The sequence below is a fragment of the Macrotis lagotis genome, chromosome 8, assembly GCF_037893015.1.
Source record: "Macrotis lagotis isolate mMagLag1 chromosome 8, bilby.v1.9.chrom.fasta, whole genome shotgun sequence".
In the NCBI taxonomy this organism is placed as follows: domain Eukaryota; kingdom Metazoa; phylum Chordata; class Mammalia; order Peramelemorphia; family Peramelidae; genus Macrotis; species Macrotis lagotis.
Window position 1 is genome coordinate 72,426,891 of NC_133665.1, and position 25,447 is coordinate 72,452,337.

Here is a 25,447-nt window from a genome sequence, read left to right on the forward strand (position 1 = left end):
TGGGTAGTTGATGTTTGTCCAGTTATTTAAATCTGATTTAATTTGTGTGAGAAGTGTTTTATAATTGTTTTCAAAAAGCTTCTGAATCTGCCTTGGAAAATAGACTGCAAGGTATTTTAAATTGTCTGAAGTTACTTTGAATGGGATTTCTCTTTCTAGCTCTTCCTGATATAGCTTGCTAGTCATATGTAGAAAGCTTGAGGATTTATGAGGGTTTATTTTATATCCTGCAACTTTGCTAAAATTGCTAATTGTTTCCAGTAGTTTTTTGGATGATTTCTTGGGATTCTCTAGGTATACCATCATGTCATCTGCAAAGAGTGAGAGTTTTGTCTCTTCCTTTCCAATTCTAATTCCTTCAATTTCTTTTTCTTCTCTAATTGCTGAAGTTAACATTTCTAATACGATAATAGTTGTAGTGATAATGGGCATCCTTGTTTCACCCCTCATCTTATTGAGAATGCCTCTAGCCTCTCCCCATTGAATATAATGCTTGTTGATGGTTTCAGATAGATACTGCTAATTATTCTAAGGAACAGTACATTCAGAGGACTATTTTAGTAGAAAGAACTCAGATTCTTAGTGTTTTTCTCTTTTATCCATTTTTTTCTATGCTCTTATTTTACATCTGTATATGGTGAAATAAGTCAGGACTAAGGTTAAAAACAAACAAATTAAACAATCATTCCTGAAATGAGTTCTACTATCAAAGTAATACCTAATTTTTTTAGTTGTCCTATTCAGGACTGTTAACATATCAAAAGCTTGTTGCAAAACAACAAAGAGATAATTTTCTAATTTGCTGATCTTCAGTCTAGACATTTGCTGGTTGCAATGTTAGTTCTAATAAGAAAAGCATTCACTCTAACTAGCTTATATGTGTATCTATAGCTATACCAACATATCTGAAAATATGTATATTATACATGCTTAAATGCTTATAAATGATAGATGACTATTAATAGTAACTTACAGTAACAACTTATTATTTTGAAGTTTCTCTGGAAAGTCAATTGAAGCAACTTAGAATTTTAGAGCTGAAAAGGATCTTATAAGCTTGGATACCTTTTTCTCTTAAAAAAGTGAGAAATTGGGGCAGAGCCAAGATGGAAACAAGAGTGGATCATGTCTTGGGTGCTCTCTCATAAAACTTCTAAATTAAGGACTCTAACTAAATTTTCGAGAGACAGAAATCACAGAGGGACCCAGTGAGGCAGTTCTCCTACTCAAGGTAACCTGGAAAAGAGCAGAAAGGCTCTGCTCCCCGGGGTTGGAGGGGTGGGCCTGCCAGAGGGGGACCCGCCAGAGGGGGGCCTGCCAGAGGGGCAGCCCACCAGAGGGGTGGCCTGCCAGATCGACAGCCTCCTGGAGGCAGTCCCAGGGTGCTGGAAGCCCCCGCTCACAGCAGCAGGGAGTTTCCTGACCTATGCCCCAGGTAGCACCAGGCACAAATTGGGGGAAAAGTGGGGGACCTCTGCCAGAGTGAGCACATGAAGCCCAGCCCTCAGGGCACATGGCAAGCAGTGAGCAGCAGCATAGCCAAGTCAGTCCTGAGACACAAAAAGAGGCAGGGCTGGTAAGCATGAGCCCCCAGGGCATGAGCCCATTGAGCTGAGGGAGGGGAGTGAAAAGAGAGAGAGAGAGAGAGAGAGAGAGAGAGAGAGAGAGAGAGAGAGAGAGAGACTGCAGAGCTTGGTCCTCTGCCCCTGGAACAGGAAGCTGGGGTTTTGACCACATTCAGATCCTGATCACATTCAAGGCCCCCCCCATAAAACAGCAGGCCCCTGCCACCTCAGCCCTGTGGCAGAGGGGGGAGCATATGGTCACTCACAGACCAGGAGGGAGGACAGAGCCTCTCACACTGAGACCCTTGTGGGAGTGTCCCAAAAGCTCAGGAAGCACCCCCAAAACAGGCTAAGGCTGAGAAAATGAGCAAGCAGAGAAACAAGAGGAACACCATTGAGAAATATTTTGCAAATGAGCCCAAGAAGGATCAAATCACTCAGTCTGAAGATGAGGAAGCACAAGCTCCTGTATCTAAAGACTCCAAGAAAAACAGAAATTGGGCTCAGGCTATGACAGAGCTCAGAAAAGACTTTGAAAATCAAATGAGGGAGTTAGAAGAAAAACTGGGAAAAGAAAGGAGAGAGATGCAGGAAAACATGAAAATGAAGTCAGCAGCTTAGTCAAGGAAATCCAAAAAAATGCTGAAGAAAATAGCATGCTAAAAACCAGCTTAGGTTAAATGGATAAAACAGTTCAAAAAGTTATTGAGGAGAAGAATGCTTTAAAAAGCAAAATTGGCCAGATGGAAAAAGAGATAAGAAAGCTCTCTGAGGAAAACAAATCCTTCAGACAAAGAATAGAACTCAGGGAGATTGATGAATTTACCAGAAATCAGGAATAAATACTTCAAAACCAAAAGAATGAAAAATTAGAAGAAAATGTGAAACATCTCATTGAAAAATCAACTAATATGGAAAACAGATTTAGGAAAGATAATTTAAAAATTATTGGAATACCTGAAAGTCATGATCAGGAAAAGAGCCTTGACATCATTTTCAAAGAATTACTACAGGAAAATTGCCCTGATATCCTAGAAGCAGAGGGCAAAATAGAAATGGAGAGAATCCACAGATTCCCCTTGAGAAAGAGATCCAAAAAAAAAAAACAACCCAGGAATATTACAACCAAGTTCCCGAACTCCCAAGTCAAAGAGAAAATATTACAAGCAGCCAGAAAGACACAATTCAAATACCATGTTGCTACAATCAGGATCTCACAGGACTTAGCAGCAACTACATTAAAAGCTTATAGGGCTTGGAATATAATATACTGGAAGGCAAAAGAGCTTAGAATGCAACTGAGAATCAACTACCCAGCAGAACTGAATGTCCTCTTCCAGGGGAAAAAGATGGACTTTCAATGAACCAGGGGAATTTTAAATGCTCCTGTTAGAATGGCCAGAGCTGAACAGAAGGTTTGATCTTCAAATACAGGACTCAGGTGAAGCATAGAGATTGGAGGAGAAGGGGAAATTATAAGGCACTTAATGATGATGAACTGCATGCATTTCTGTATAGAAAAATGACACTGATAATACTCATATGAACCTTCTCAATTAACAGAGAAGGTAGAAGGAGATTTTATAGATGAAGCACAGGAGAAAGCTGAATTTGAAGATAAAATATGGTTTAAAAATTGAGTCAATAGAAAAAAGAGAAATGTAATGGGAGAAAGAAAAAGGAGAGGGGGAATAGGCCAAGATATTTCATATAATAAGATTTTTCTTTATTACAATGAGCTATTGCAATGATATGGAAGGGGGAAAGGCAAGGGGGAATGAGGGAATCTTTGCTCTCATCAGAGGTGGCTAGGAGAGGAGGCAGCATATATACTCAATGGGGTATAGGCATCTGGAGTAAGAAGGAGAGAGGGGGGGGATAGGGGGAAGGGGTGGGGATGTGAGTGATGGAGGAGAGGATGGACCATGGGGGGAGAGTGGTCAGATTTAACACATTTTCTTTTTTACTTCTTGCAAGGGGCTAGGATTGGATGGCCTGTCCGGGACCATAGGGCTAGGTGGATGCTGGGCCTAAGGGGTGCTATGGGGGCTTGGGGCCTCTTGAACCCAGAGCCAGGGATCTGTCTGTTGGGCCACTCTGCTACCCTACAACTGAGTCAGAGTGAAAGGAGAGAGAAAATATAGTACATGAAAGTGGAGAAATAAGAAAGGAGGGAGTTGTGATCAGCAGTGGCAATGGTGGAAAAATATGGAAGTAACTTTTGTGATGGACTTATCCTAAAGAATGTGTTGCACCCACAACAGAATTGTTGGTGTTGGAAAAAAATACTGAAGCACATTTATTATTATCATTATTATTTAGGGGGGTGCAGGGCAAATGGGGCTGGGTGGCCTTCCTGGGATTGCATAGTAGGGTGATCATTGCATGTCTGAGGCCAGATTTGGACCTGGGTGCTCCTGGCTCAAGGGCCAGTACTCTGTCCACCACCCAGCCACCCCTTCTATTATTACTATTTTATTTTATTTTAGGTCTTTTTTTTTTTTTTTGGTTTATGCAGGGCAGTGGGGTTGGGGTGGCTTGCATGTCACACAGCTGGGTGATTGTTGGGTGTACAGGGCCAGATATGGGCTTGGGTGTTCCTGGCTCCAGGGATGGTGCTCCATCCATTGTGCAACCTGGCCATACCTACAACTATTACTATTTTTTTTAATTTCAATTTTAATTGTTTTTCTCTCCCCTTTACTTTTTAGCTCAAGTGAGTCTATATTTTTTGGGGGGAGGGGTATTTTGTTTACTCTTAAACAAGAATATTTTATTTATTAATGTATAAAATCATTGTAGAAAATGAGAATAAATAAATATTAATAAAAGTAGGTAAAGAAAAAAAAGTGAGAAATTGAGACCTAAAACGATTCCATTAAGACCACATATCTAGTACATGAGAGAATCAATTATGGTCACCTCAAATAGGGTATGTCCTCAAACCTTCATATACCAGAAGTTTACTACTTGCAATTTTGCATCAATGACTTCAATAAAGTGATACAGTTTTCCAATCTACATGACTGATGAACTAGGAACTAAATCTTTAAAGAAACAGAAACTATCTCTTAGATTGCTAAGACTAAATTTGTTCATTCTAATAGGTAAGAGGTGGCATGAACTCACTGGAATCTGTTAATTATGAAACAAATACTGAATGATGGTGGCAGGAAAATCATATTTTAATTGTTAAGTGTGAATCAGAGAATGTTTTTTCCATATCTGAAAGCATCCCCAAAGTGATTTTTCTAAGTTGGGAGTTCTGCCAAATATTCAGTCATGTAATTATTTAAGTGACTGCTTAAACATTCAACATGAGACAAAGGGTTGGCAAAAGGATATGTAGTAGATATCTAGTGTGTGAAGGAGTTTTAAATGGTTATGACAGAAGGTGTGAATTTATTATCCATTTGAAGCATAGGATAATGGATAGGGTGCTAACCTGGACCTTGGTTGACTCCTATGTCAGAAACTAGATGGGTGTTCATGTTCAAGTTACTTAAAGTAGAATAGCCTCACTTCTCTTATCTGTAAAATATATCTGGAACACTGCACTTATATGGCCCACTTCCCAGTGCTTCTAAGGAGAAAGCACTTTACAAACCTTAAAAGCACTACATGAATATGAATTATTATCTGACAGACTGTGTTAATGATATTCAAGAAGATTTAATACAAAAAATTCCTTGAAGTGGATATTGTTTCACATTTCCCAGAATTTCAGAATCTAATGGAACCTAAACAGTAATTCCACACACTCTCTGCCCTCCCATAACCACCCTAACATATTTTCATTCGGCTTCTACTTGAAGTACTCCCCCAACCCCGTCATGTAAAACTCGCTACTTCATGAAGAAAACAATTTCACTTTTGAATAATTTTTAATTATTAGTTAATAAATACTTGTTAAGTGCTTATATGTGGCAGGCCGGTATGACATGCTATTGATCCAAAGAAAAGCAAAAGACAATCTCTGCTCTCAAGGAGTATATTGCTGCTGTTGTCATTGAGTCATTCAGTCATGTCTGATTCTATTTGACCCCATAGACTTTGTCTTGGCAAAGATGTTAGAGTGGTTTGCCATTTACTTCTCAAGGAGCTCATTAAATCAAGTAAAAATTTATCTCCCCAACTTGGCTCCACTGCTCTGAGTTTTGCCCTATGAGGTCAAGGACATGTCCAATCCATTTTCTATTCCTCAGCTTGTCTGTGTCCTCTTTGCAGACTCATTAAACACAATTCTCTACCCCACATTAGATGACCCAACCAAACTGGTCTTCTCTTTGTTACTTGCTCACAGCCTTCCATATTCTATCTCTGTGACTTTGTACTATTAGATCTCCATTCCTAGAAAGTCTTCATCTCTATCTTATACTCTTTCATTTATTTCAAAATGAAAGCTAGCACAGAGCCAATTACAGAGAAGAACTTAAGAAATATTTGTTGGTGGACTGAATTAATCCTAAAGAAATATATATATAAGAAAAATATATCCATAAGCTCTTTTTAATGAAAAGAATTTCCTAGATAAACTATTGCTTTAGAGAATGCAATGGCTAAATGAATGAAATGATCAGGCAGCTTTTAAGAGTTAAATTTATCTTCTCTACATCAAGAATTTACTTCCATCTCAACAGATTAGATATAAGTTCATGATATTTCATATAGCACAAATGTAAAATTACATTCTGTGCTAACTGGTGCCAAACATTTTTCATATTTTTAAGAGATTTAGGGGAAACTTTTTTCAAAAGTGCTGTTGGCACCAAGCAAAATTAATTCTAGAACAGTTATATTTGAAATCAGAACTTGGTGACTTAGATGATATACAAGTTTGGTAGAGGTCAGGAAGGTATATTATCTTCTATCATGCATGGATTGTCATAGAATTTTCAAGTAGGTAGCACAAAAATGAAGATGAAATGGAAAAAATATTTTGGGACCCCAGTTATCTATACTCCAAGTAGCATTTTCTTTCAATAATTCATATTTGGTCAATATTTTCACAGTAGGATAGCCTAATAGATAAAGAATTGGTTCTAAAACAAAGAAGACATCCCACCCCCTGACCATACTATATCTCTAACCTTGAATAAGTCACTGTTGGTGTCGTAAGACTGTAAGGTTGAAGGTTGAAAGAAGTGCCAACTTGCCTTGGTAGAAGTTGCCGCATGTGGGAGTTTTCTCAAATAATGAAATCACAGGTGATTGTCATTATTTCATATATTCAGAAACATATTTGCATAATTTCTTAAATTATTCATGATAAAGAATAAATATAACCATCATAAACTATGTAGGAAAAAATCATTTTTGAGTACTACATAGTTTCAAAAAATAGAAAAAAATTTCCTACTATTTAGATATAGCATCTGACTGGATGTCCAATGAACCTTTTTTTAATAGCTCAGCTCCTACAATAAATAAGCTTCCTAATCTTACCTGCACTAACAATGATATATATATAAATGAAGTAGCATACTTAAAGTTGGAATTTTCTGAAATATACAAAGGCATTCTTTATAAAGTCAGCTCAATACAAAGTCCAATTTAAGAAATAAGCAAAAGGGGGAAAAAGAGGGAGACTCTTTTTTAGTGTGAATTACTGAGTTTTCAGCTTTCATGAACATTTATCAATGACTAACAGAGTGCAGCCTACATTCTACCATATTGCAGCTATAATGTCACTGTAAAAGTTGGGCTCTTTCTATTAATAACAGGAGTGACCTGGTAACATCAGTTATCGAGACAGTGCATATGTACTTCCCCATAGAATTATGGAAAAGGTATTATCAATCACAGTGAAAATATGGATAGAGAACACACTGGCAGATGGAAGAGAGAGCAGAAAAAAAATTAAACCACAGCAGGATCAAGAGAAGACAAGAAGTATTTGGGTATAGTTAGAAAATAGTTTCCACATGAGACATGCTTCCTCAAAATAGCCTCACAGTATTCAAAAATGGGTTACAATTACCTAGCACTATCAACTGATGTAATAGAGCTCAATAATGTAAGCAAGTCATTACAGAAAATGGGAACTCATATAAATCTCTCCTGATCAATATTTAACTTAAGTTTTGGATTCACCCCCCCACACACACACACACTCTGAATCTTGAGATTTTGGCATATGAAGATAGTACTTGGGCAAGAAGATTCTAGCTGGCACATGATGGCTTGAATCAGTTAATATGGAATCCAGAAATCTCGGTGACAGATCAGTAAAATGACTTGAATCTTATAGTAAATGTTTTGCATTATATTTCAGAAGAATTTCAAATGCTGAACTATAGTTCAGAAAAAGCCTGTTAAGTATAACTGACCATATATACCTATAAAAACAATGAAGCATGAATTAGGTGAGTAGCTGGGCAAGGCAACAGGTACAGTATTTCATGAATTTATGAGTAGAAAAGCTAGGATGAAACTTTGACCAGGAAAGTACAGAAAACAAAAAAAAATAAATAAATGGGTCAACAATTGCCATGCAGAGGCAGGAAACTAAGGTGTATATATTCAGTGACAGCTTTCTTTATTTCCCCATAGATTTTATGGGAACAGAGAAATGAAAAAAGGACTCAGGACATGTAATTCTCGAAATCCTAATTTCTAGGAATTTTACATATATATCTAATATTTGTTCCAGCACTAGGACTCTATATTGTACAAGAGCTATATTAATTTCCTTAGTGACTAGGCTCTGTTGATTTGTTCTGTATTGAGATTCAGTTCTAGAATATATCCCCTAATAGGAAAAAGAAATGGAAGGAAAGTTGAGGTCAGAAGAGATTAGCTTTTACAGTCATTCATATTCCCTTACCTTTGTGAGAATATATAAAATGATTAAATTAGGCTAATTGGAGGAACTCATAGAGCTGGCAGACATGTAAAATGCTGTGGCAGATAGCAATATATCCATCACAAAGAAAATATCAATGAATCCAATAATACTTCATTCATAATAAGGAACAGAATCATGTCTCCAATTCAAGATTTTAATTGGCAAGTAATACCTATATGCATTGATGATATGCTATCTCAGGATAAGGTATCATGTTAGGAGATTTGGATGCTACTTTTAGAAATGATGCATACCCTACAACATTTTCAAGACCTAACTCAAATTCTAAATTCAAGTCCATAGCACTAGTGGTTTCTATAGAGAATTTTTTTTACAATCAATCTATGAAGAATGCTCTTTAAGTATAAGTCTCTCCATTTTGCAGGTGGGGAGAATGAGTCTTGGAAAGAAAAGTTATTTATTCATAGTTATACAATTAGAAAATGGTGAACTGCATCATTAAACCTAGGTCTGACTACAGGACCTAAAAATTTTCTAGTATGGTGTACTGTGCCATACTGAAAAACAGACAAGCAAACACACAAACAAAAAGCAAAAAACAAACACATTAGTCTTTTCCAAATACTTATCCCTTCATTTATTCTTTTTAAAAATACAGATTTCCACTAGCATTTATAGCTTGTACCATTCAAGTTAGTATTGTCATTCTTTTTTTGTAATATTCTCTAATATTTCTATAGCTTTGTCTTGACAACTAGATTGTAAAATCTTCAAGATCCCCAATATGTGTTAAACTTACAAAATCACTTTACATATTAATTTAGCTTTTTAAATTAATGGAAATCTCTTTCCATTTCTTATCTTTTCTCATTTTCCCAAATATGCATAATGAAACAAAATAAATTCCTTGATTAAAATGTTCAAAAAATTTGTCACATTCTGTACCATTTTGTCCAATTTTCTCAGAAATTTAAAAATATAATAAAGTCATGAAATCTTATACTAGTAACTGAATTCTTTGTGTTTTTTCAAAAACCAGGTTATTAGATTCATTTGCTTTCTATACAATTTGATGAACTAAGTTGATCCCAAAGTTTCAAGTTATGGCAGTTATAAATTGTTTAGTACTGAATCAATACTCTGAAATATTTAAGGAGGAATTATTTATTTTTCAGAAAATATGAGCTCATAATTTGTTAGCTTGGTCTTTACTAATCCCTTTCCCCTTTAATCATGAAACTAAGAATAGTTATAAATGAAAAAAATAAACATGTATTATTTACAGAATTACAGTATTTATAGTTATACCATTAACTTTTTAAAAATAAATGGAGTATACTTTAAGAAATTTATTATTGTACTGACTTTAGCAATAGTTGAAATTTAAAATGTTTTTAGGACCTAAACAGATTGAAAATCATAAAAAGAATCATTTGGGTAATAAAAATAGTAAAGTCATATGATTTACTTACAGATTTTTAAAAATTTCATAGCAATACATAATTTACTGGAAACAATGAATGCTAATCCCTCCTTTACTGGAAAAAAAATGGAAACTAACTGAGAAAATGTCTCAAAGGGAAAATAAAGATGTAGACAGGTTGGAAAAACCTTTACTCTATAGGCACTAGGAATTCTACATGGTTTAAGAGCCATGTGGTTGAATAAATTGAAACACATGTTATAATGAAATGATCAGGTGGTCTGTTGGTGGTGACAGCTTCCAAAGAGAAAAACATTAAAGTAGATTCCTACCATATCAATAATTATTTAAATAAAATTTCCCATTAATTAGTTGGAAAGTAAATATCTATCCTCAGGAAAAAATTTCTTGGGTGTCATTAAAAGCAAATAGAATATATTAGCACTCTGTCTATCCACTCAATACTAGAATATTTACCTGGGATTTCATGTTCTCACCAAAATACATTCTTTTCCCAAGTGACAATTCTAAGTAAATCTGATCTTTGACTATGTACTTTAATTGGTGGCAATTTAATGCTTTTCTTTGACTTCACTCCCTCTGCCCATGAGAACAAAAGCAGAGAAAGCTAGCCTAATTTGCATTCTGAAATTTCATTCTGTTTTTATTTTCCTTTGGAGGGTTCTTGATACTGAACAGCTTCATTAACTCAATTAAGCATGAGCCAATGGGCCCCTGCAATTAGGCTATCCCCAGCATCTTTGACATGGACAGAAATAACAATCTTACCAAAGGTTTTATATATCTCTAAAGAAATCTTACCAGGCAACCATTGCTCTTGATGATATCAGGATTAAATTTTGGACAATAGTTATAATCAAATTTTGACTTGAAAGACCTAATTTTCTTTAAAAGAAAAATCAAATAGGTACAGTTATGCAAAACAAACCTATCCATGGCTTATGTCCAAAAATGATGGTTTCTTTTGTACCTTGGATTCATCAACTCTTTGCCAAGAGAACTGAATGTAACAAGTTTCATTGTCAGTCCTCAGGAACTCTGGTTAATCACAGCATCTGGCAAAGTTCTTAAGTGTTTCTCCATTATTTTTCTTTATAATAGTTAGGTATTAAAAAAATTGCTTCATGAGTTTTACTAAAACCTTGCTCTGTATTACTTTATTCAAATCTTTGCATGTTTAGCTAACATTATCCCTCTTATCATTCTTTATAACAGAATTCAATGCATATATATATATATATATAATATATATATATATATATATATATATGCCATGATTTACTGAGCTTTTCATTAGCCAACTTTCTTAATTTCTAATGGAGATCATGAAATTTATACAAAAAAGAAAATACTTTAACTTGGTAAGAAAATTCATTTTGTCATAAATGAACTAACCAAAAGTGTATTTTCAAGGATAATCTTCCCCTCTCTTTCAATAATTATTACCCTTGAAATGATATTGAAGCTGCTCTCCATTACACTTGCAATGCCTACTATTGTATGAAGAAGGGAAATAATATGAAAAACAGCAGTCTGTTACTTGAAGGAGCTGACAGTCTAACTGGGAGAAGAGAGATTAGACAGAGAAAGAATAAGACATATCCCCAAATAAATAGGACATGAGGTTAAAAAAAGAACAAAGTAGAGATCTAGAGAATATGCCATAAAGAACTAAAATGAGATTAAGATCTTTTTTGGCTGAGGAAAGGGAAGTTTCTCATAGAAATCTATGCCTGAGCCAAATTCTGAAGGATGAAAAAGTACATACAGCATGTTTTTTTTAACAGAGCTCCATAAATTAAAGACATTACTATCATTTTAAGTAGTAATCATTTATATTGAACTGAAATTGGAGATAAGGATTCTATAATCATTTCTTTAGATTAATAAATTCTGAATTATAAACACAATAAAAAAGAGATATATTACTGATAGAGGGAAAGCAACACTATTTAGCTTTTTGTAATGAAAACACCTTAAACACACTGAAAATGATTCATGTATATGAGAGGATATAATGCAGGTTCTCATTAATGTGGGGGCTGAGGAATACAATTTCTCATCAACTCATTTGTGGGATTGTGTGTGTTTGTGTGTGTGTGTGTGTGTGTGTGTGTGTAAGTTTCTTTGTTGTGGAGATTTTCCTCCCCAATAAGACCATGAAGTCACATATCAAATGCAACAAGAGATATGGAAGAAAGAAAACATGGAAACAATTCAACTTAATTTTAATTATTTGAATTGAAAATGTCTTAAATGTGTGTAATAGAGTGGGAGATTTAGCCTCACCATAAGCTATTTGTGACTTGAAAACTAGAACATGGAGTTCAGAACACAGTCCAATTTTTATAGATGCCAGTGAGATCCCAGCAGGGGTTGTTCTTCTCCAGAAATCAGACTTGGATGATTTCCTGATACCTTGTGGCCTTAGCATGTCTATCATCTTAGAAAACTACTAAGTCATGCTCACTTTTGCCTGAGAACTGTGATATATTCTCTTGATTCCTTAACTGTGCCCACAGAACCTGTTACTATACTTTTTCAGTTCAAATAAAACATTAATGAATTCTTGAAAGATTCTCTTTGGGCTAACATTAATTTCAAATATTGCATTTAGAACTTTTGAGGATTCTCAGGAGAAAGATTAAGTCCAGTTTTAAAAAAATGTCCTAGCACTGACAATATTGACAACTGATAGGAAGTGTTAGTTGCTAATAAAATAACTTAAAGGAAATTTTTCTTAGTCTTGGTGAGAATACCAATCTGTGGATTCTTCAGAATGATAAGCTCTGGGATCTAATATCATAAATCTAAAGATCCTAATATTTCAATCATTTAGTGGTATATAAGGTTAGGCTGATGCTTTGTCTAGAACAAAAAGGTAAATAAGGGAACAGATCTGGAGTCACAAAGTTTTTAAATATCAAAGGCTGGATTTGAACTGAGGTCTTACAATTCTAAGCCCAATGGACTCAATTCATAATTCTCATGTTAGCTCTATTTCTTAGTATAGTCCAATTTTATGAAATGTGTTTTTCATATTTGTAGATCACAGTGGAAAGTGATAAATGGAAAGGCAAGTGTCATTATATATTTGAATATGATTATTTGAAATCAAAGCTACCATTAGCAATTTATGGCTGGTGGCAACTATGAAAATGTGGCCAGAACAATAAAGAGAAATAAATGCCTAAGAAAAAAATATGAGAAAAATCAAGTACATTGTCAATGTCAGGGTGCTTCCATGTTTAAGACCTCTGTTTATAAGCCAGATTAAATTTTTGTTCTTGGCCTAGAGAAACTCATCCTCATTTAGACTTCAGTTCTTTCAAAATGCTGATACAAGAAGGCTCATTATTGGCAGTTCTGTTTTAATTTCTAAAGCATAGCTGCTTGATTGCAATCAAAAGCAAGTCCAATAAGTTATGGAAAATGGAAGAGAAAGGAAGAGAAAAATGTTGGGGGAAGGGAGGAAGAAAAGTAGCAATTTTAAATTTATTTAACTGAAAAGTAAATCAAGTCACTTAAACTTCTCTGAATCTAACCTTCCTCCTATGTAAAATGAGAGCAATCATATTTATACTACCTACCTCACAGGGTTGTTGTAAGGAAAGTGCTTTATAAATCTTAACACAACGGATATTCTCTTCTCTAGCTTTTCAGGTCTCCACTTTCACCTGGTTCTCCCCAAACCTTAATTGTTCCCTTTATGGTTTCTTTTGCTAATCTTCATCCAGATCACACCCACTAATCATAGCTGTCCCACAGGTTCTGTCCTGGGTCCACTCCTCTTCTTTCACTATACTAGTTCACTTGGTTATTTCATTAGCTCCCATGGCTTTAATTTGCATTCTCTATGCTGATGATTCTCAAATCTATCCATCCTGCTCTGACCTCTTTTGTATCTCTAACTACCTTTCAGATGTCTCAAACTGGATGTCCAGTAGACATCAATGTGAAAAACATTATTCCTCTCCTCCAAATCCCACTCTACCTCCTACTATATACCATTATCAGAGGGTAAATCTGCCTTCTCATTTCTTAAAGTATACAATGAAGCCTAGCTGTCATTCTGAATTCCTCACAATCTCTCATCCCTCATATCAAACTGCTGCAAAGGCATCCCTGGAAAATGCCTCCTTGAGCAATTTGGAACTATGTCCAAAAGGTATACTCTTTGACCCAGCAATACTACCATTAGGTCTGTATTCCAAAGAGATAACAAGAAAGGGGGAAAGACCCGCATGTACAAGAATAATCATATCAGTTCTTTTTCAAAAGAACTAGAATTAGAAGAATTAGAAATTGAGGGAATGCCCAACATTTGGGGAATGGCTGAACAAGATATGGCATATGAATATAATGGAGTATTATTGCTCTATAAAAAACAATGAGCAGCCAGATTGCAGAAAAAACCTGGAAGGACTTACATGAACTAATAATGAATAAAGTGAGTAGAACCAGGAGAGAGCATTGTATACCTTAATAGCAAGGATCAGCTATAATGACCTTAGCTCTTCTCTGCAATACAGCAAAGACATTCTAAAAGACTTGTGATGGAAAATGGAATCTGAATGCAGATAAAAGCATATTATCTTCACCTTTTAAAATTTATTTCTTCTTTTTTCTTCCCATGATTTTTCCCTTTTTGTTCTTATTCTTCATTTATAAAGCAACCAAATATATGCAGAACTACTATGTATCACTTTGCTTGCAATCCTTGGGTGCACTGGAAGAGGAAAGGGAAGAAGGAAGAAAACTACAAAAATTATCTCTATAAAAATAAATTAATTAAAATCTTCTCCTTTCATACCTCTACCACCCTGGTGCAAGCCCTCAATTGCAATAGTCTGCCTCTTTTGTTTGCCTGCCTCAAATCTGTACAATTCCAATTCATCATCCATTCCAAAGTGGTTATCCAAGCATAGCCCAGACTATATCACTCATCCACTTGATTGAACCTATCACCTCAAGGATTATATATAAAATATTCCATTTGTTGTTCAAAACACTTTCATTGAGGTAATTCCTCCTTACTTTTACATTATTTTCCCATGTTACTCATCACCAAATGTTCTTTGATACAGTATCACTTACCTCCTTTCTCTCCTTTCTGTTTCATGAATAAGACACATCTCTTGACTTGATAATGTTCTCTGATTGTTTCTCCATACCTAAATTCTCATATTCTCTCTGTTTCTCTGTCTCTCTGTCTCTCTCTGTTTCTCTCTGTCTCTCTGTCTCTCTGTCTCTCTGTCTCTCTCTCTCTGTCTCTCTCTCTCTCTCTCTCCTGCCTTTATAGGTTCCCTTTAAATTCCACCTAAAATTCTTCCCTAAATACCTTTCTCTACTCCTAGCTCTAGTGCCTTTCCTCTTTTTAATTATTTCCTAGTTATCTCTATACATATAGCTTATTTGCACATATCTGTTTGCTCCTTGTCTCCTCCATTAAATTGTGAGCTGCCTGAGACACTCTTCTGTGTCTTTTTGTATTCCTAGGACTTAGCAGAGTTGCTGGCACATAGTTGGCCTACTGTCTGACTGATTAATGTAAATAGGAGTTTTTGTCATTGATGAACCAAGGATGATATGTAAATCAATAAAATTTGCCTTTCATTTTCAAAGAATATTTCCTGATTTTAGACCTAGTACTGAGTTCTTAACCTGGTTTCAGACACTTAGTAGCAATGGATCCCACTGGGCAAGTCATTTAACTGGTTTGCCTTAATTTAATGGTAAAAAAAATGGCAAATCACTCCAGTGTCTTTGCTAGGAAACCCCAATGGATAGTACTAGTATGCTATAGACCACAGAGTCACAATGAGTCAAACATGACCGCATGACAACAACAAAGGAAGTATAATTGCTCTATTGTGGTAGCCAACTGATCTGGCAATCAATAGCCTCTAGAGGCAAAAATAGATTCCCTAGGAAAAAATACAAATCTGTCTCTGGGTCTTTCAAACTTAAAAGAATTACAGGTAATTGCCCCAAATTTCTTATCCATGTCTGTACAGACAAATTGATTTTTGTTAAAAGTAAGGCATTGTTAATGACATCAAAGGGTGACATTGAATATTGTATACTGGGCAAATATGACTAGAGTGATTTTCACCAGAAATTATTATATCTGAGGAAAGGAACATTTGATTGATTTTAGTTGCAAATGCTCTATGATAACTAATTCTATAATAACACATTTGAAACATTCCTCTAAGGAAAGGACTTCTGTGAATTATGTACATTGTTATTTACATTGTAATCCAATGACCATAAGAGTATGATCTGGATTATAAATAAAATTTATTAAGATGTTTGAATTCAAATGATAATTTAATAAATGTGTTATTAAATATGAACAAGAAAAGAATCAGTCCAAAATGTTTTGAGTTAAACCAGATGAAGGATTCCTAATCTTCAACAAATCTGAAAACCTGTAATCTAGTCCTAGTTTATTCTATTTGGAATATTTCCATCCTTGTGATTATGGACAGTTCACATCAAACCTCTGAATTTGTTTCCTCATCTGTAAAATGAGTAAAAATATTCAGCCTCCTGATGTCACACTATTGTTGTCTAGATCAAATATGGTAATATTTTTGAAAACTCATTATAAACCATTACACATTCTATAAGATAGATATGCAAGTATAATAGATAAAGAATTTTGGCTCACAGAGAAAATTCAATTTGATAGCATAAACAGGGTCATGAGAATATTTCTAAAGCAACTAAAAGTTTACATGGTGTTTTACACATACCTCTCTCTCTCTCTCTCTCTCTCTCTCTCTATATATATATATATATATATATATGCATATATATATGTATGTAAAATCTCATTGCAACATATTATTTCATCAGTAAAATGGGAGAGCAATATCCATACAGTCTGCCTTACTAATCTTGTCAGGAAGGAAGGAAATTTGTAACCAGCTTCTAAATATAGAAATATGACCTACAATTATCACAATACTAGCTGGCCATCTTGAGATGATAATGATTTATCACCTATTTTTGCCAATTAAAATGTAGTGTTTCTATATTACTTGCTTGCCACCAGGGCATTTTTTGTGACAAAATTTATGTTAATGTAAAGCATTTATTACAATTTGGTATTTAAATATTAAGCTGAACAATAAAAGTTAAATAACTGGTTTTTGGAAAGCCTTGCTTTACCTACATAAAGTTTGGGAAAACCAAGAAAACTATAGCTTAAGTTTTTAATGTACTGTGGGTGGACTCCATTTGGCACATTCATTTATTAAATAGTGCAAGCAATTTTTAGCTAAATATCTAACAGGATGTCGGCCTCAAACCTCATGTTCTTATATTACTGTGCTGTTAACAGAAACAGCTTGCAAAGATTTATGGCTTCTATTAATTACACTAAAAAATATGGTAGATTTGCTCCGAGAAATCAATTGTAACACGGACAGGCAACTGTATTTTTTTAATTACAATCATAAATTACAAATGACTGTCATTACCAATTCTTTCTTTTCATTTATTCCCAAGGCAAAGGGTGAAGTTGAAAACTCTTTGTTTTTCTAGAATTAACCATGGAAGAACAACTCTCTTTGGGTTAATTCTACAATTACAGTACTACTGATATTGAACAGTAGTTAGGCATCAAGACAGGGTAAAAAATAGAGTGTATTAAGAGTAATATATGTTTCAAATCTGTAAATTCTTTATAAATACCTTACTCCATTCAATGTTTCCTTTTTCTTAAAATGTTTTGTGTAATAGGTAAGACAATTATTTTATTTTTATCAAATCTTATGGTATATATTTACAAATACTTTTGAGATTCTATCAGTCTTCTCAAACCCCTTACTCTCATAAAGCACTCCCCAACCAATGCATTTTAAATGAACAAAGTTTCCAAACCTTTAATACAGCTGTTAAAACTGATACTCCTAAAACACTTTACTGAATGTTCCTTTCCTAGCCAAAAGAGAGTTACCAATTCTAATCCTTCTAATGAGATGAAGGACTACCAGGATATTGATACAAGTCTCTTGATACACTTTTTTTTACTTAAAGATTTTATTTATTTTGAGTTTTAAAATTTTTCCTCTAATCTTACTCCCCCCCCCCCCACTGAAGGCAATTTGCCAATCTTTACATTGTTTCCATGGTATACAATGATCCAAATTGAATGTGATGAGAGAGAAATCATAAACATAAAGTATAAATGATAGCAAGATCAGACAATAAGATATCAGGTTTTTTTCCTCTAAATTAAAGTCAATAGTCCTTGGTCCTTGTTCAAACTCCACAGTTCTTTCTCTGGATACAGATGGTATTCTCCATTGCAGACAGTCCCAAATTGTCCCTGATTGTTGCACTGATGGAATGATCAAGTCCATCAAGGTTGATCATCGCCCCCATGTTGCTGTTAGGGTGTACAGTGTTTTTCTGGTTCTGCCCATCTCACTCAGCATCAGTTCATGCAAATCCCTCCAGGCTTCCCTGTATTCCCATCCCTCCTGGCTTCTAATAAAACAATACTGTTCCATGACATACATATACCACAGTTTGCTAAGCCATTCTCCAATCAGAGGACATTTACTTGATTTCCAATGCTTGGCCACCACAAACAAGGCTGCTGTGAATATTTTTGTACAAGTGATGTTTTTACCCTTTATCATCATCTCTTCAGGGTATCGACCCAATTGTGACATTGCTGGATCAAAGGGTATGCACATTTTTGTTGCCCTTTGAACATAGTTCCAAATTGCTCTCCAGAAAGGTTGGATAGGTTTGCAGGTCCACCAACTATGTAATAGTGTCCCAGATTTCCCACAACCCTTCCAACAATGCTGATTATCCTTTCTGGTCATATTGATCAATCTGAGAGGTGTGAGGTGGTACCTCACAGAAACTTTAATTTACATTTCTCTAATAAGTAATTATTTAATGCAATTTTTCATATCCCTATGGATTGCTTTGATCTCCTCATTCGAAAATTGCTTTACATATCCCTTGAACATTTGTCAATTGGGGAATGGCTTTTTTTTTAAATTTGACTCAGTTCTCTGTATATTTTAGAAATGAGTCCTTTGTCAGAAATATTAGTTGTAAAGATTATTTCCCAGTTTACTATTTTTCTTTTGATCTTGGTTACAGTGGTTTCGTCTGTACAAAAGCTTTTTAATTTAATGTAATCGAAATCATCTAATTGGTTTTTAGTGATGTTTTCCATCTCTTCCTTAGTCATAAACTGCTCCCCTTTCCATAGATCTGACAGGTAAACTACTCCATGATCTTCTAGTTTGCTAATAGTATTGTTTTTTTATGTCTAAATCCTGTATCCATTTGGATCTTATCTTGTTATAGGGTATGAGGTATTGGTCTAATCTAAGTTTCTTTCATACTAACTTCCAATTTTCCCAGCAGTTTTTATCGAAGAGAGATTTTTAATTCCAATAGCTGCACTCTTTGGGTTTATCACACAGCAGATTACTATAATTGTTTCCTGCTATTGCATCTAGTCTATTCCATGGGTCCACCACTCTATTTCTTAGCCAATACCAGGCAGTTTTGATGACTGATGCTCTATAATATTATTTTAGATAGGGTAGGGCTAAGCCACCTTCTTTTGCATTCTTTTCTTCATTGAATCCCTGGAAATTCTTGACTTTTCATTTCTCCATATGAATCTTGTTCCACTTTTAATAAGGAACTGAAATATCTTAAATAAAAGCAAATTATTAAATGTCATATACTTTTAAAGATACATTTCAGTTTAAAATTTCAAATAGAAGACATAATTCTATATAGTAAGCCAAAAAAAGTTACACATGTCAAAAAAATCAAATGAATCATTTTATGAGGTAATAGGGGCAGAAATATTCAGAGGACAGCTGTCTACCTATCAAGAATATTGTAGAGGCAACTAAAATTGGAAAATTAGACTAGACTGCTTTGAAGTTTCCTTCCAAGATTTTGTAGTTTTTCTGAACTTTATCCTATCAGTAAAACAAATGATACTCTATGTCAGAAGTCCTGAACCTGGGACCCACCAAATCTCAAAGAATCTATGGCTAGAAGGGGTCTGCGAACTTGACTGGAAAAAAAATAGATCCCTAATTTTATTAACTTTTTGTTTCCATTGTAATTCTCTGTGTTTTATTTCGTGCATTTAAAAACATTATTAGGGCAGCTAGGTAGCATAGTGGATAGAGCACTGGCACTAGTGTCAGGAGTACCTGAATTCAAATCCAGCCTCAGACACTTAACAATTACCTAGCTGTGTGGCCTGGGGCAAGCCACTTAATCCCATTGCCTTGCAAAAAAAATCAAAACAAAACATTGTTATAAAATGGGTTCCACAGGATTCATCAGATTGCCAAAGGGATTCATGACACAACAAGTAAGACCCCCTGCTTTAAACTGGATGGAAGAGTCAGAAATAATGAAGCAAAAATCAATTTTGAAAATAACTCTCAAGATTCTGAGCAGATGATAGATCAATGAATATGGCAGAAAAATGGAAGGGGTTGTGAGTGAAAAATCTTGAGCAGATGAATTCTGATTAATGTTTCAAAACCATTAAATTTAAAATGATTTATTATTTTTTCTTGCTTGTTATTAATCATTTTCAGTTGTGTATGACTCTTTGTTACTACATTTAGACTTTGTTGGCAAAGATCCTGAAGTTATGTGCTATTTTCTTCTCTAGCTCCTTTCACAGATAAAGAAACTGAGTCAAATTAGGTTACATGACTTGCCCAGAGTAACACAGCTAGTAAGAGTCTGAGGTCATATTTGAACTCAGGTCTTCTTGACTATCCACTGTATCACCTGGCTGACCATTTATTACCAGGATCACTTGCAAAACTGTTCAAGTGTTCTGAATTGTACTTAACTCTTATCACCTTAGTTTTCACTTAGTTTGTTAATATGGATATATAGAGGGCAGTTAGGTGGCACAGTGGATAAAGCACCAGCCCTGGAGTCAGGAAGACTTGAATGCAAATCTGACCTCAGACACTTAATAATTTCCTAGCTGTGTGACCTTGTGCAAGTCCTTAACCCCATTGTCTTGCAAAAACATATATATATATATATATATACATATATATATATATATATATATAAAGATATAGATATAGATATTCAGAACCATTGCTGAGGATTTAACTTCTGATGTAGTTTAAAATGAGTGAGTCCAAATGTCTGGTCCCCTTATCCCACTAATACCATCTCACTTTATGATGCAAAGGAATCGGAAAAGGTAAAGAGGAATATTGAACATAGTCAGGAACAATCAAATTCATTTGAAAAGTTCTCCTGTAACTGTAAAATGCTTTGGAGAAGGGATTCTGGAGAAGAAATTTAGAGTAGTGAAGGACAAGAGACAATGAGGACTTGAGATATTATAAACTAGTATATCCTGAATAGGGGTTTAATGCTAGAGAGATAGTTATAGTAGTAATGGTAGACATATATTATTATACATACAACATTAGTTATGAGCCTATCTTCTTTCTCATAAACTCTTCAACTTATGGTACTCTTGACTTACTCATTGGTTTCATAACTACATTTTTTAATTTGCATTTATTTGATTTATTTTTAATTTGTGGAATAAAATAGGCATTTCTATGATTGCACATGATACTGAAAATCATTTATGTACAACTTGCTATTTCTTTTAAATATGCACTAAAGTTATCATGAATTTTTTTCTTTTTTCCCCTTTTTTCCTTCCTTGCCCCCACCTCAGCATAGAAATAGTTTCCATTAGACACAAATATTTGTGTATCCATATCCATATATATAATTACTTTATAAGTATATTTTTCAATTTTTTCTCTGCATGCAGATTGCTTCTTTCCTCACATGTTCTTTATAGTTAATTATAGATATTTCTGAAGTCAAAGTAACTACAGATGAAGTAATCAAAATGATCCATAGTCATATGAAAAATTGCTCTAAATCTTCATTGATTAGAGAAATGCAAATTAAAGTATCTCTGAGGTATAACCTCACGCCTCTCAGAATGGCCAATATGACCAGGAAAAGACAATGATCAATGCTGGAAGGGATGTGGGAAATCTGGGACACTAATGCTTTGTTGGTGGAGCTGTGAACTCATCCAACCTTTCTGGAGAACAATGTGGAATTATGCCCAAAGAGCAATAAAAATGTATGTACCCTAATACCACTACTGGGTCTATCCTCTGGAGAGATCATGAAAAAGAGTAAAAACATCACTTGTACAAAAATATACATAGCAGCTCTGTTTGTGGTGGCACAGAATTGGAAATTGAATGAATATCTATCAATTGGAGAATGGCTGAACAAATTTTGTGTGTGTGTGTGTGTGTGTTATGGAACATTATTGTTCTGTTAGAAACCAGGAGGGATGGGAATTCAGAGAAGCCTGGAAGGGTTTGCATGAACTGATGCTGAACGAGATGAGCAGACCCAGAAGAATTTTGTACAGCAACATGGGGTTGATGATCAGTCTTAATGGACTTGTTCAAAGAAGGAATTGTGGAGCTTGAACAAAGACCAAATACTACTACTTTGAATTTTTTTGAAAGTATCTTATTATGTAATTTTGCTATCTCTTATATTTTATTTTTTCCAAGGATATGATTTCTCTCTCAACACATTCAATTTTGATCAATGTATAGCATGGAAACAATGTAAAGACTATCAGACTGCCTCCTTGGGGGGGGGGAACAAGATTGGGGAAAAAATTATAAAATTCAAAAAATAATAAAAGAAATTTTTAAAACTAGTCAAAATAACTTATTCACTCGAAGTTGGTCTTAAAACAATATTGGTATAACTGTATAGACTGTTCTCTTGGTTCTGCTCATTTTGCTTTTCATTTTTTTCTAGGATGATTTGAGCACATCATTTCTTAAAGCAGAGTAGTATTCATCACAATCCAATTCCACAAATTGTTAGTCATTCCCCAAATGATAGGCATCCCAGGAATTTCCAGTTTTTTTGTGATATATTTTCAGACTGATTTTTCTATTATTACCTATCTGCTTCTTAACTGCTGGATAAATGTTTTAGTTTTCAAGATTGGTATCTACTCCTGTCTTCATCCTGGGAAATTTCAGTTTTCTGGCCACTAGCACAAATAACAGATTTTAAAATAGCTGAGGCTAGGCAGCAAAAAACAGTTTGGCAAGTAGTCTTTTACTTTCTGCCTCCCAGGCTGATAGAAGCCCTTATATAGTAGTCCTCATTGTTTTTTGATTAAGCTCTACCAAGGTTATGTTTGTGATTGCAGGGTAGGTAGAGTATTAAGAGGAAAGTACGATGCTGCTCTCTTAGGATGGGTACTTGGTAAAGAAAAAAATAAATAAAAGTTAAAAAACAGGAGTAAAAATTGTACTATTATATTATAATTATGTGAGTGTGTGAAGCTTATTCTGTCCCTATTATGGCATTAATGGGGAAATGGAGGGAAGAAAACCTTATAAGAAGTCATTTTGTGGGATGATAAGTTTGCTGAACTTCTATATAATGTGAATGTGACTACTCCTGTGAAATTTAAAAACAAAATGTCCAAACTCTTTTAAAAATAATAAAACATAGGCACCTGTATGTCATATTTGGATTAGGCTTTACCTTGAACTTATTCCCAATGAGTTCACTCATTGATATCTAGTCCAAATGAACTAGACTGCAAAATCTCTAAAATGACTTTATAATGAAAATGCTATAAAAGGAAGAAGCTTCAAATTCAAAGAAAATTTTGTTCTTATTAACATAGGATTCCTCAAACTATGTGGAGCATACCCATCCTGCACATGTAAGAAAAAAATTCCCTCTCTTTAGATTTTAGTTTAAACACATTCTTTGAATGTCTCAGTCTTCTTTTGTCTATTAGTGTCTTTTTGTTGAAACTAAAGAGATTTCCAGACACATAATGCCATGATACCTAACAAAATACAGCAGCTGAGCAGCTTTAAGAATTGTTCTTTCTTTCAAAAAATAGTTTTCCACTATGAAGTTGCTTTTTTAATGAAATGCTAAAAACATTATCATTTTACTTTTTTTTTTTGAAACTGATTCGTATTCAGTGGAAGGCATGGTATTATCCCTACTAGCAACCAATAATGATTTTCATGAAATTACACTAACTTTGAAGTCTTCACCATTTATAAGTTGCTTAACTCATTCTTAGTAAAAATCATTACTCTGCATACAGCATCAGGAGGAACTAGGAAGACAATTATTAGATTAAGTGGGATTTTAAAGCTACTTATATTGGTAATTGAAATAGACAAAAATAAAATTAAAAAGACCTCCTTGAGTATTTAAATTTGACTCAATGACTATAATATGGCTTTATGTATACATAGATGGTAGCTCCAAAATCCTCTTGGCCATCTTTCAGAGTCATGACTAGGGAAACCATTAACCATGTCAACAATAGCAGAACTACTTAGTTCTTCTGTTTTTGGTTCCTCTGCACATTATCCATAAGACCTTCTCTATTATCATCTTTAAACTACAAGAAGATGGGTGCAGCAGAAATTTTTCTCTTAGCATCTTGTTCCTAAAAGTAGAAATCTAAGGCACAGGAAGAGATATTTAGTCAGTCCTTACTTACACAATTGCTACAGTAAGATTGTAAGATTGGAAACTGAAAATAACCTAAGAGGATATCTATGCTGATTCGCTTATTTTTACAGACAAAACCCCCCAAAGTTGAGAGATATTAGGAAGTAAGAAGCCCAGATCATTTGAGGACGGATTCAATTCATATTACTTTAGATCATGGTCACAAATATCATAGGTTTGAAAAGGTGAGCAAGTAGACCACTGATTAGCTACAAGAACAAGTGCAATTAATGCTTATTTAAAAACATGCTGAAATAAAGACCATATCCAAGTTGCTAGTCTACTGTGTAATCATTCAGTTAATCAATAGTTAGCAAATCACTTTACTATACAAAGTAAAAGATTAAAATGAAAGAGAGAGAGAGAGAGAGAGAGAGAGAGAGAGAGAGAGAGAGATCCTCAATGGATTTATAATCAAAAACTCTCAGACTGCAATCATCATATAAATAAACTTACTTTCTGCAACTATAGACAAGAGGATAGCAGAAGAGGTACAACCCTCCCTCCAATATGTGAGATTGAAAGTTTGTTGCTAAAGAAATGGAAGGTGCTAAAATTCTCAAACTATCAATCAGTCAAGCAAAATGTGTAAAACTTCCTTTAAAAAGAGGAAAAAATGACTATAAAATAGGAATAGCTTCACCATTAGGAAAACAGGTAACCCAGGACATGAATGAAATACTATATTTCTGTATTCTCAGTGGCTGTTTGCTATATTCGACAGCATTCTGTGAATAAAGAGAATCATGCACCAGCTGTTTTCTTCGATCAATTGTGCTCTTGATTCTCTATCAATCACCTATTAAAGCCTTATTTTAAGCATTCCTCTAAATGTATTTCAAATTAAAATTCTTGGTTATTGGGAAATGTTCTTTCTTTCTTCATTGTGTGTTTGCCTGGTGGATATTTCTATTGAGATTCCAGAATCCTATTAAAGATTATCTTGATGATTTTATATATGTTATTTTGGGTTGTTGCCAAAACTTGGGATCTATCAAATCTTGAGTTTACTTTGTTCATTTC

General features: G+C 34.4%; 1 protein-coding gene across 4 annotated transcripts in view; it reads right to left on the reverse strand.

Annotated features, from left to right (window-relative positions):
• Window positions 1-25,447, reverse strand: part of PTPRD (protein tyrosine phosphatase receptor type D) — a 604,004-nt gene that overhangs the window by 288,464 nt on the left and 290,093 nt on the right. The gene's annotated exons all lie outside the window — the stretch shown is intronic.